Here is a 14,550-nt window from a genome sequence, read left to right as displayed (position 1 = left end):
AAGGAGTCAAGAGCATGACTTGTCTTACACACTCTATATTGAGTGTTGCACACTCAAAGCTACCGTATTCAACCTCCCTGCATTGGGAAGAACACCATGACACCTTAAGCTCCCACCCTCCCTCTTTATGCGAACCCCTCATCACTTGGTGCATGACATGGAGCTTGCTTGTTTTACACACCACACATTGAGTACCCTACACAACCATGACACACGCTAACCAATGATTCCTTATTGGTGAATTGAAGTTGAACCTTGCTTTCTCTACCCTAGGCGAGAGATGCAAGAAGGAAACACTCAAAATACCTTCCTCCCCTAGATCCACGTGAAAGACTTCATGGAAAAGAGATGGAGTATAGAACACTCATGCATGATTACCTCTCCTCCCCATGCGCACACCTCCCCAAAGGACCAAGGAGAATAAGTGACTTATATGACACCTTGAGTGTCCTACACTCTACACACTCTCATTACCCCCTCCCCATGCTTATGACAACTTTGAACAATGTGAGGAGACTTGCTAACCCACACTCAACCAAGACCTAGCCTATCCTATCCTAGGCATGATGATTAGGGAGACTTGAATAAAAAGGTGTACAAACAAAGACCTATCCCCTTCCTAGCCGTACACTACCTAAAGAACCAAAGCAAGGACACATTTCCTCACTTCTAGCGTCGGCCACCCACTCATAAACAAGAAACAAGTGAACCAACACCTTTCCTCTCCTCTTAGACTTATGTAAAGAGAGATTAAGAAGTGGTTGGAAGCAACTCTCAATCCGAGAAGACTACTTGAAGATCAAGTTGGAGTTATATTTTAGACATCATCTTTGAGGTAAGAATTCATGAGCCCTTCATCCCTTCAAGTGAGTAGAATGAACTCTAACTAATTTATATGACTAGATCTTAGACTAACAAAGCCATGCATGCATCTTTCATCTTTAAAATCACCTCTTAAGTATATCATCTCTAAGTGGCCGAACCTCAATGGTATGCATGCACCCTCTAAATATTCACAATATTTACTAAGCAACCTAACCCTAAATGGCCGAATCTATATGTACCCTACTAGATATTGAATATGTTCTTTAAGGTAATATGAAAAGTGTTGAAGTAGATGTTTTTAAACAACATGTAAGAAAGCATTACTTGAAGAATCACCACCTAAATGGCGTTAACCCTAAATGGCCGAACTTGATGAGTATTAGACCCATGAACATGTTATCAAAATTATCCCTAGGCATGCACCCTCTAAATGGCCGAACCCTAATAAGCCTAAAAGGGAAATATGTGAAGGTTTTCTTAATACCATGATGTGTGGCCGAAATGTATGCCATAGAATATGACTTATGCATGAAAACAATTAGTAAAAATTATCTCCTAGGCACTTTCATCCTTAGAGAGCCGAACCTATGACATGAAGGATATTAAAGTCTAGATCTTTTAATTTTAGAACCATGTACTAAAGGTTGAATATGTGACTAGGACAAACCAAAGCTTGAAAAGAGATCCAAGATACTAGGACCTTCATTTGGCCGAATCCATCACCTACGGGAAGAATTTACAAAGCGAAAAAGTGTAAGTGATTTATGGTTGTTGAAGCGGCTACCCTATGGTTGCCACCCCTTTATGTTAAAGTGAGGTTTGACTGCAATATGTTATATGATGCATTACATGATATGTTTGGTTGTTTGGGACTAATGTTTTATTCATGCAAGTTTTGTAAGATGGCCTGTGCACTAATACCACAGAGGCAACCTGACGAGGACCCTGGGTATTCGTCCATAAGACCATGGAGAGTAATTGCCATGGCAGGATTGATATGATGATATGAAAGCATGATTATTTTCCAAACTATGTTTCCAATGTTTTGCCATTCTATTATTGTACATGTTATTATGTGACTATTGCAGGAGTAAGCATCATGGTTTGGAGGTTGCTCCAACTGTGAGTCCTTACTGAGACCCCCAATCTCACCCCTCTTTGGGGAAACCCACTTTCAGGAAAAAATGACTAAATGGGTAAGGCAGGGAAAGAGGCTGGTACGAGTTGAAGAGGAACCTGCGCAACCACGTGCAGTTAATGATGACTCCAAACTATTGGAGATATTTAGGAGCTTACTAGCCGAAGGAAAGCTCTTGGAGGCAGACTATATTATATCTGCTCTAGCTGGGCCCATGTGGCTTGAAGATGCACCTTACTAAGGGTGTACCTAAATTCTAATTTGGGATGACTGTAATAGACTATGTCACTTAGACTAGTTTGAACATTTTATATGCGTTTGAAGTACGATATTTTTGGGATGTTTATGTTTTATGGACTATGAATTTAGTAGGAAAGATTAAGCAACATAAGCCAATATCCGCATAAGACACTTAAGTAACTACCTACTGGGTAGTAGTCAACACTAAAATTATGATCATGTAAGTGAGCCCCTAAAATAACGCATAAGTATAAGTAGGGTAACCAAGTAGAGATTAATTTGTAAGTAGACCGTAGACAAAGAAAAAGAGAAACTCCTGACTAGAGGAATAGATAAGTTAGGGAAAAGAACGAAATAAATTCCCATTAGTAAATTTTAAGTTAACCACGCTCAAGTACATGGATTCCGCGCATTGAATGTCAAGCAATGTTACACCTTTGATGACCATATTAAGGGTGTTACACCGAGCTTGATAGGTGCCCTTCACATGTGAAGTAACAAGTTATGAATAGTTGTACACTTTCAAGTATTCGGCTCCGAGCTCTTTAGCGTGATTCAACCTGGTGATTAACTCTTCGTACTCAGCCTTGTTGTTGCTCATAGGGAAGTCTAAAGCCATCAAATGCTCCACTATTGCTCCCTTCAGGTTCTCAATGTTGTATAGGATTCTCCTTCTTCGGAATAGGCCCTTTGTCTATCCCCGGGTGAAGTCCCTCCGGATGTGTGCTACTCTTCGATGAGTTACAATAACATGTGACCAATGGTATTCACATTAGCTGAACAACTCCTAGCATATGAAGTAGTGAGGCCCCATGTTCATCATGTAATGGGATGTGTCCATTGTCAGGCGTATGGTATGAATTGCCATTACTCGCCATGAAAACTTGGAGTAGGAGTAGGAATTTATAGTTTTCCCATAAACAGTTCTTTGGAGGTGAAAACAAATGTCTAGCTAAAAAGCTAGTAATTGTATCTACAGAGATGAGGCTTGTAACACCCCGTATACAACCGCTTTGTTAACATGCATATGGTACAAAAATGCATCATAATTAATTACTTTAGTGAAAGACTTAGTTTCAAGAATCACCATTACCCTATGTAATTAGGTGAATAAACTTTCTCTTTTCATTTATCCTTATGTATTGTCATGCATAATTTATTTTCCAATATATCATAATCTGTATAGTCTCATACCAGCACATAACTCTTATTTATTTTTTCGGTGACCATAACTAATAGTTAATGTCTATCCGAATATGATAAATAGTGTAAATAAAGAATGGCTAAATAACAACACAAGAGGGGGTAATTGTGTTTTAAACTTTTTGCAAATAACAAAGAAAATAAAAAATCCTTTTTTCAAGAAAACATGCAAGAGAGATTTTAAACTATTAACAAAAATTCCCAAACCTTAGAAACAAATTCATATCATCAAGAACACTGAATCAAAGAGAGTTATATGCAGCGAAAAGTAAAAAGGTAAAGGAAGAGATGATAACACCGAGATTTATCCTGGTTCACTCTCTACCACTTGAGAGCTACATCCAGACTGTCATCGAGTTTCCAACCGGTACTTGAAAAAACCGTTTTACAAGAGAAATTTTACAAGACTGTGATCAACCCCTTGATCACTCTTAACTTAAACCCTAGGGTCACTCCATTTGTCTCAAAACTAATCACAAGAGGAATTTTACAAGACTTCTGATCTCCCTGCTCAACCCGAACACCTTTAGTATCACTCCACATGTACCAAAAACCAAAACACAATTGGAATTTTACAAGACTTATGACCAAACCTTGATTACTCTTAACCTAAGCCCCCTTGGGATCATTCCAATTGTCTCAAACAACAAAACATCTTCAAACATATACAAAGTAATATCTCCACATCCAAAATTACAATAGAAACAAAAAGAAAAAGATGAAGAGAAAAAAAAGATATTGTACTCTCTCAAAGTATGCAAAATAAGCCTAGATGAGTATGATTTTTGGGATCTAAGTGTTTTAATATTTTTCTCTCCTTAATTCTTGAAGAGTTGTGAATAAGGACTCAAGGTATGATATTTATAGACTTTTTTCTCAAAATCAAATCCTAAGGAAAAATCTCTAAATTTATGCACTAGATATAGTAGCATGATTTTTAAAAAAAACTTTCTAAAACATTTTTTTGAAAATAAAATCAAAATCTTCAAATTAAATTTTCAAAATTAGATAAAATCAATCAAATCTTTCAAAAAGGAAATTAATATCAAATTAACTTTTATTTTTTAAATAAAAAACCAAATCAAATTATTCAAAAAAGGAAATTAATATCAAATTAACTTTTTCTTTTTCAAATCAAAAACTAAATCAAATCAAATCTTTCAAAAAATTAATTTGGATTAAAAATAAATCTTTTAAATCTTCTTGCAAATCAAATCTTCTAAATTCAACCTTGAGAGATATAGCTCAATAAACTCAATTCTCAACATTCCTAAGACTCTAATTAACATTATAAACAATATACTCTTGAGTCTTTCTTCACTTAGAAACTTTGACTTTGATGTTGACTTTGCACATTTCAATTACTTCTTCATTTTTGCATGTTGCCTTGATCTTCTAACTTCATTTGGGACTTGTTGCACTGCCTTCTAATTTGTGCATCCATGTTGAGCTTGTTGGTGTTTTGTAATCATCAAAACTTCAAATATATAAGCTTGGAAATCTATGGTTCAACAAATAGTACCATTCCGATTAGAATCTTATGGACAATATAACAGCTGAAAACTGGATAATTTAGGGAATAAATCCTACATCTTGAACAATCCTTGTAACTCAAAAAAGTCCAGATAGACAAAATATCCATATCAACAGACTTAGAAACCTTCCATGGATTCTTATAGAATTTGGCTCGGTGCCAATTCTCATCAAACTTAAACATACAGATATATAAACTTTTGCATAACAGAATACAAAACAGATAATTAAAATATATCACATACTGAACTATGGCTCCATGCAGTACATATATACATACTGAAACTAATATCCAACATATACAAATATACAAGGCTACACATGCCTCTCAAAATGGATATCAACTATAAACATGCATGATCACTAAAAGCATGCCTCAAAACATTCATATACATTAATCTATAAACAACTAACTAACTACTCTAGCTCCTTGTACTAGCCACCCTGCACAGGCCTCTTGCACTGGGAGGACTCTCTTGCTGCTGCTGGAGCACCTGAAATGTAAGTCCCCAAAAGGGGTGAGATTCAATTTTCTCAGTAAACTAAAATTTATGAAGTAGACTTCATCCATGAGTTCACTTCCTGCATGAAAGGTCAGATACAGAGTATAACAGATATCATATAAGCATAACTAAGATACGACATCCAATAGTTAAAATATCTACTCGGATAGTCCAGATAAACATATCTAAGAACATACGTACCTCCAGAGCAACCAGAGTCTACCGAGGACCGTAGCACTCATGGAGGATAACAGAAATGTTCATTGGCCAAGAATCGGAAGTCAGATATAACATATCATACTGAGCTAGACATATCATATAATCTTATAACATATCTTATTTACAAATTAGACACCAAGAATACATATCATATTATCATAAATCCATAACCTACATGAATGTAAATATACTAGGTATCTAATAGAACTAGACATATAAACATATATATATATATATATATATATATATATATATATATATATATATATATATATATATATCCAAACCACAATCTTAGTAGACCATGGTGGAACAAACAAGATAAGAGAAAAATCCTTAAATCAAAAGCTTACTTGTCTGTAATCTTTCCTTCCAACCTTGCTTGTAATCCAAGAAAGTTATCCCAATATACTTGTTAAACCAAGATCACCTATTCAAGTATGACATTGGTATCAAACATGCATCATGTATTAAAACATTGACTTACTAGTAAATATTTCATATCAAAAATATTCACCCTATTCTTGTATATCTAAGAACTAGGGCTTCCCAAAGCTTGTCTAACTTGTAACTTGGTCTTCTAAAATCAAATCCCTTGATTCTACACTAATAACATGAACAAAAATACCATTAACTACCAATCACATATTACTTGAAATTCAAGAAATCAACATCTTTAATATGACCTAAACATAATGTGACCTAAACATAACACTAGGTCAACTAAGTTTTTACACCTTAAACTTACCTAAGATATACTTAATTATGCTTGATACTTGATACCAAACATTTGTCAATAGAATTGATAGGCAAAATATTTGGCATTATTTGTGCAGATTTGTAATCTTGAATGATTGTATAGCTGTAATTGTGTAATTATATCCTTAATTAATTAGCCAGTTGTAGGTTACTATGTAATTATATCCTTAATTAGTTAGTCACTTGTAGGTTATCATTTTATAGCTTTTTAGCAAACTTCAAGGCTAGAAATCAGATTGTATCATACTATTTAAATGAGAATTCTCCAAAGGAGAACATACAGTTTTTATCCCAATTTCTCTAAGTTTAACATGGTATCAGTCTAGGTTTCATTACCAAATTTTTCGCTTTGCTCACAGTCTCTGAGTTCCCAGTTCTAGTCTTTTGCTTGTACTGTTCCCGTCGCGGTTCTTGTTTTCTTTTTCCTCCTACGATTTTTCTTAGCATCATGTCTATTGAAAAATATGATGTTATTTTTGTTCGTCTTAATGGAAAGAACTACTCCACCTGGGCATTCTAGTTCCAAATCTTTGTCAAAGGCAATGAGCTTTAGGGTCATGTTGACAAAACTAATTCTGCTCCTGACAAAACTACGCACCAGGCGACACATGCCTAATAGGAGGCCAAAGATGCACAAGTAATGACTTGGATTATAGGCTTTGTTGAGCCTAATATTGTCCTCAATCTCAGACCCTTCGCAACGGCATCAAAGATGTGGGACTATCTGAAGAAAATTTATAACCAAGCGAACACTGCTCGCAGGTTCCAGCTTGAACATGAAATTGCTCTTTTTCAACAGGATAGTCTCCCAATTTCTGAGTTCAATTCTCATTTCATGAATCTTTGGGCTGAATATATTGACATTGTCTATAAAGATTTGTCGACTGAAGGACAAACTGTAGTCCAAAATGTTCATGACTCCACAAAACGAGATCAATTTCTTATGAAATTAAGATATATTTTTGAGGGCATTCAGACCAACCTAATGAATAGGGCTCTTGTTCCCTCCTTGGATGAATGCCTAAATGAATTGCTTCGTGAAGAACAACGTCTCCTCACTCAGACAAACATGAGACACCAGAACTTTGCCTCCCTTTCTATAGCGTATGCAGTACAAGGCAAACCTTGAGGTCGAGACATGAGTACTGTCCAATGTTTCTTCTGCAAAGGCCACATAAATTTTGCTTCCAATTGTCCTAAAAAGTTATGTAATTACTGCAAAATATAAGGTCACGTCATCAAAGAATGTCAAATCATACCACCATGGAGAAATGCAACAGCCTTCACTACCACTGTTGGCTCTTCTACTACTCATGCTTCTGTGGATCAAAATTCGCCTCTTTCTGTGCCGACTTTAACCCCTAAAATGGTTCAACAAATGATTGTTTCCACATTTTCTGCTTTGGGTCTTTCAGGTAAAGTTTCTTTACCCAGCTCTTCTTGGTACTTTGACTCGTGGGCATCCAATTATATGACGATCAATGTTGCTTCTCTTACCAATGTTACAAATTACTCTAGTAATTTGCAAATACACATTACAGATGGAAATAATTTACCTATCACAGCAATTGGTGATATTTCCTCATCTCTTACCAATGTTTATGTTTCCCCTAATCTCACCAGTAACCTTATTTCAATTGGTTAATTAGTTGACAGTGGTTGCAGAGGTGAATTCTCAAAGTCTGTTTGTCATGTGCAAGATCAACACTCAGGGAAGGTTATCGCGAAGGGGCCTAAAGTTGGACATTTTTTTCCTCTTTATTCATTGTTATCGCCATTTTTTTTTTGCCCTTTATTTCTTATAATTCTGCAACTGTTAATTTTCAATTATGGCATAAGCGTCTTGGTCACCCAAATTCCAATGTACTTCATGCCTTAATGAAATCTGGAGTTCTTGGCAATAAACATTACCCATCTTTTAGTGCTGTTCAATTTGATTGCAATTCTTGTAAACTTGATAAAAGTAAAATTCTACCATTTCCAGTTCATCAATCAAATGTAAATAAGCCTTTTGACATAATTCACAGTGATTTATGGGAAATCACACCTGTAATATCTCATGCACATTACAAGTATTTTATTATTTTTATTGACGACTATAGTCGTTTCACTTGGGTCTATGTTTTATGATCTAAAGCTGAAGCTGTCTCTGCATTCCAATTCTTTCATGCCTATGTTCAAACTCAGTTTTCATCAAAAATTAAAACTCTGCGTTCTGACAATAAGGGGAATACACATCTCATTTGTTTTAAGAGTTCCTGCAGAAAAAATGGTATATTATCTTAAAGGTTGTGTCCTTCCACACCGCAACAAAATGGGATAGCTGAAAGAAAAAACCGCTATCTTCTTAATGTTGCCTGTACCTTAATGTTGGACTCTTTAGTATCCTCCCATTTTTGGTGTGAAGCTCTCTCAATTGTTGTCTATCTTATTAATCAGTTGCCTTCTCTAGTCTTACACAATGATTCCCCTTTCTTAAAGTTATTTGGTAAACAACCCAATTATTCTACTCTTCGCACCTTTGGTTGTGTCGTTATGTTCATCTTCAGCCACCAGCACTCACCAAACTCACAGCTCAATCTGTTAAATGTGCTTTTCTTGGTTACTCAGACCATCAAAAGGGTCTTATATGCTATAATCCTCACTTACGTAGATTCAGATCTCTAGAAATGTCATCTTTCAAGAAGATACATATTTTTTTTGCCACTAACCAAGACACTCAATCTTCTACATCCAAATATGTTTTGCCATTGTTTCCTAACAGTTTTGCAGAAGAACAAGCTCGTCCTCCTGTCATTGTCTACCAAAGACATCCTATTATTCCACTAATTCAGCCTTCAATCCTTTCAAGGCCCCATTCTGATCATTCTCTGGCTGCTGATCCAGTGCATCCATTAGAACCAGCCCATTTACATCGTAATACTCGCATTCATAAACCACCAAAAAAGTATGGTTTTTCTAAATCTTTATCTTTGACAACAACTTTAGCATCTATTCCTATTCCTTCTTCATATAAACAGGCAATAGAGCATAAATGTTGGCAGGATGCTATAGAAACTGAACTTCTTGCACTAGAGGAAAATCAAACATGAGACATTGTTCCATGTCCTCCATCGGTTAAATCTCTTGGCAGTAAATTTGTATTCACTATAAAATTGCGTTCAGATGGATCCATCGATCGATACAAGGCTAGATTGGTTGTTCTTGGAAATAAGCAAGAATTTGGCCTAGACTATGAAGAGACCTTTGCGTCGGTGGCCAAGATGACTACTGTGCGAACTATTATTGCCATTGTTGCATCTAAATCTTGGCCAATTCACCAGCTAGATGTCAAAAAAGCCTTCCTTCATGGTGACCTCAAAGAAGAAGTTTACATCAAACTTCCTACGGGTATGCCTTCACTATTACCTAATACTATTTGTAAGCTAAAACGCTCTTTGAATGGATTAAAATGGGCACCAAAAGTGTGGTTTGAAAAGTTTAGCACAACACTACTTGGTTTTTCCTTCATCCAAACTAGCTATGGTCCATCTCTTTTTCTATAAAAGACCTCAAAAGGAATTGTGATTCTCCTTGTTTATGTGGATGATATTATCGTCACCGGCTAAGATAAAAAAGCTATCACTACAATCAAACAATTGATGCATACAACTATAGTTGACACTCCCACGAAAGTTAATGTCAAGTTAAGACGGTATGAAGGTGAACTCTTACAAGACCCAACTTTATATCGAAAGTTAGTAGGAAGTCTCATCTACCAAACCATCACAAGACCCGATATCTCTGTTTTATACTGATAATACAAGTGCCATACAGATTGCAGCAAATCCTGTATACCATGAACACATAGAGGTCGATTACCATTCAATCAGGGAAGCCTATGACGGTAGAATTATCACTCTACCTCATCTCTCAACATCTGTTCAACTAGCTGACATCCTCACCAAGTCTTTGACATGTCAACGACATAATTTCCTAGTCAGCAAACTGATGCTTGTAGATTCACCAACATCAATTTGAAGGGGAATTGTATAGCTATAATTGTGTGATTATATCCTTAATAATTAGCCAGTTGTAGGTTACTGTGTAATTATATCCTTAATTAGTTACCCAGTTGTAGGTTACTGTGTAATTGTATCCTTAATTAGTTAGCCAGTTATAGTTACCATTTTATAGCTTTTTAGCAAACTTCAAGGCTAGAAATCAGATTGTATCATACTATTTAAATGGGAATTCTCCAAAGGAAAACATACAGTTTTTATCCCAATTCCTCCAAGTTTAACAACATTCACTTGAATTTAAACAACATCCTAAGTCATTTTTCATTGACATGGCCAAATGACACACAAGAAGGATTCATGAACATTTCCAAACTTTACTCACCAACATGTTGATCCATTCACAATATACATACTCAAATACACATTACACCATCTAAACATATCATCAAACACATCTAAAACACATTTCTATGATGACAGCTGAATCATGCATATTGAGGCTCATTAACTTTTTACACATTTTCTTTGGTTACTAAATGATTCTATCGACATTATACCATCCAATATGCCTTAATCCTCATTTACATCTCAACAAACATATCATCTACATAATTAACATCACCATGGTCGATCCATATACTTGTAAAATCACCAATCCTTTAACTTATTTATAGCTACTTGATGTTTCATTCATCTCCAAATGGACAAACAACAATTATCCAACAACAAATCCATGAAAATCCATGAAAATTCCAAGAAACCTAATTTGCATCATGAAATTTAACAATTACAAGTAATATTTTATACCTCCAATGGACTCCAAATGACCTAGAGATTCATCTACAACCTTCAAACCATAGAAGCACTCATTTTAACCTTCATGTACAACTACTGGTCGAAGGGAAGAGAATATTTTTGTCAAATGACAGCTTCGCTAAGTAAACTAAAATAGGGGTTTGGTTTTGTGAAAGGTACTTGACCTAAAAGTGACTAACAACGGTTATACTAAGATTGCTTGTTACTTTATATGGAGTCGGCCCTGTTTTTGGAAAAGAAAGGGACATGATGGAGAGGGAAAAAGAAAAGAGAGCTAATCGACTTCGATACCCTTAAGGGGCGTTTGGTTGAGGAGAAATTTTTTGAATACTAGGAAAATGTAATTAATAGGAAAATGGTTGGAAAGTGAGTTTGATAGGAAAATGTAAAAAAAAGCTGTTTGGTTGTAAAAAATATAGATGGACAAATTAGGTAAGATTTATAAAGTCTATGTTTAGTTTGAGGTAAAATATAGATGGGGAAATAAGTGACAATTACGAAAATATCTCTGTTTTTAAATTTTTTGGAAAAATAAAAAAATTGTAAATTAGAGAGAAATGCGAAAAAGAAAATGGAAAAATGGATCCAGTGAGGGTAGGAATGGCGGGAAAAGCAGCGAGGCAAAAATTAATAGGACATGCTTCCAATCCTGACTGAACTTCGACGTGCATTGGACATGCAATCAACACTTGAATCCCTTGTAGAGGAAGGGAATTATTGGAAGGTAGGCTTCTATATATGTTTTAACAAGCAGATTTACTCAGAAAACAATCAAGTTTCTCTTATTGTTTTCCCTGTTTTTGGATGTAAGCCATCTTCTAAAATGTTTATTTTTATTTTGATCATTATACAGGCATTTCAAGTCCTATATGGATATTTGCAACTCCTAGATAGTTTGTCGGACCTTGCAGTAATACAAGAGATGAGTCGTGGTGTGGAGGTAAATGTTGAACAACTACTCGGAAAGATTTAGCGTGATATGTTGAGCACTGCTATATTCTTAAGATTTTCCTTGCGTGTTAGGAACTTGTGTAATTAAATCCATTACTTGTACATGTGTTACCATACATAATCCTGATGACAATGTAGGGTGCTTGTGTATTTAACTGTTTAAGACTTTGAGTTTTTTCCATCATACTATTAATGTAGGTTTGGCTGGGAAGAACCTTACAGAAGCTGGATGCTCTTTTGTTGGGAGTACGTCAGGAATTCAAGGAAGATGGCTATATAACAGTGGGTTTATTTTTTTTCCAAAAATTGGTTTGCTTTCTATGGAGCATGTGTTGAGTATTTAGTTTCTAGAACAAGCATATATACATGTTAATTTTGTTTCTCTGCTTCAAGGGGCTGTGCGGCAAATTAAACTAGTTTAATAAATCCCTATACAGATGATCTGGTTCAAATTAAAATTGGTTACTGCACTAGTTTAATATTAAATATTGTTTGGTGAACCTTGGTGATAGTGAATCTATTTTTTTTGTTGTTGTAAATTTCAAATAAATATATGGACGGAAGAGAAATGATGTTCTAGTTAAAATGAAAACTGATTAAATAAAAACCAGTTTTGTATAGGATTTTGTTCGAACTAGCTTTGGATTAAAAACGGATAATTTTTCAAGTAATTGCCAAACACATGATTTCAAAGCTTACCCTAGTGTATCTAGTTATCCAGGTTTGGAGTTTGTGGAAAACACACTGCATTACATTGATCTTTTCTTTTCGTTATTTGTATGTTTTATGCACTTTAATATGCTAGCATGTGCTCCAGGTAATCACCATTTGATATGATTCGTTGTTTTCCCCATTTTATGGTATATATGTATGCAGATATTTGCTATTGGATTATTGAAAATATATTATAAATGATGTAACATTAGAAGAGGTGATGCAGGTAATTGATGCGTATGCATTAATAGGGGATACCACTGGTCTTGCTGAAAAGATATAGAGTTTCTTCATGCAAGAAGTTATATCAGAAACACACTCTGTGTTAAAGGCAATTGTGCATGAGGTATGTCAGTACGTTTTCTTCACCTCTTTCTTCATGCTTTACATGAGGGTATTACGATCTTATTTTGATTCCACTTTTGCCATTTCCCCATCTAAGGAGAAAAAATCACCTCCAATTTGTCTTTCCTAATAGTGCCAATAGCTTGCTTTCTACCACCAGATGAAGAATGATAGAGAAATATAATAGATGGGGAACTTAAGAAAAACTGCCTACCAAACGTGGGTGTCTTAATTTGCCACTTTAATTTGCATGGACAAGTTATAGGAAACCCTCAACCAAACAACACCTAAGTGTTTTATAACATGTTTTTGTTGACTTTTTTTCTTTATTTGACCTATAATCAATTCTATTGGTTGGTTTATCATGAAACTTTGACCTATTATGTATTTAATTCTAATCACAATTAACATAATTTAAGATCAATTTAAGCCCACCAAATTCTCTAAACAATTTAATTATACCATCAAAATTAAGTTCAAGCCAAGTTTTGCCTATTTGCAAAATAGTCCCTAAACTTATATATATTTATACTTGGAGAAGGATATTGTGACAATCAAGTTGTGTTACTACCAAGTGACTACCAATCAATCTCACTGTTAGATCGATTATGTTGATCCAACAGTTATATTTATTTCCATCTTTGTATGGTCATGATTCCCCATATTTAAAGTGAAAGCATTAAATATGGGAAATCATAACCATACAAAGCTGAAAATAAATATAAAGTATTAAATTTAGGGAATCATGACCATACAAAGATGGAAATAAATATAACCGTTAGATCAATATAATCGATCTAATGGTAAAATTGATTGGTAGTCACTTGGTAGTACCACAACTTGGTTGTCACAATATCCTTTCCCTTTATACTTTGACCCACAAACTTTTCTAAAAGTTCCATTTGGGTCTTAATTGACTTGTTTGGCATGAATTGTATCCTTATTCATATTATCATGTTAATACATAATTAACTAATCATAAATTCATCCAGAAACTTAGTTAATTCAATGATCACAAAACTAACTGATGTGGATTATTATAAGGCTAGGATAATTGGCAATGAGACGCGCAGTATCCTAGACCAATGATCCGATGGTATATAAATTGGAAAAAATGTGTATCATTTTAAAGGACGCAAAGTTGTGTCATTTTAAGTGAGAGAAAGAGATAAATAATGAGAGAGAGAATGAGTGAAAAAAGTTTTAAATGTGTGGGTCTCACCTTTTGTGAGAGTGAAATTATGTAAAGTGTGTCATTTAAAATGATACACTTTTTTTCCATATGAATTAGGGGTGTGTATGT

The sequence above is a fragment of the Gastrolobium bilobum genome, unplaced genomic scaffold (genome assembly GCF_033153095.1).
Source record: "Gastrolobium bilobum isolate Gb01-03AN ecotype WA unplaced genomic scaffold, APGP_CSIRO_Gbil_v1 utg31314, whole genome shotgun sequence".
Lineage (NCBI taxonomy): Eukaryota > Viridiplantae > Streptophyta > Magnoliopsida > Fabales > Fabaceae > Gastrolobium > Gastrolobium bilobum.
The sequence above is the reverse complement of the archived record's forward strand: the minus strand, read 5'-3'. Positions refer to the sequence as shown.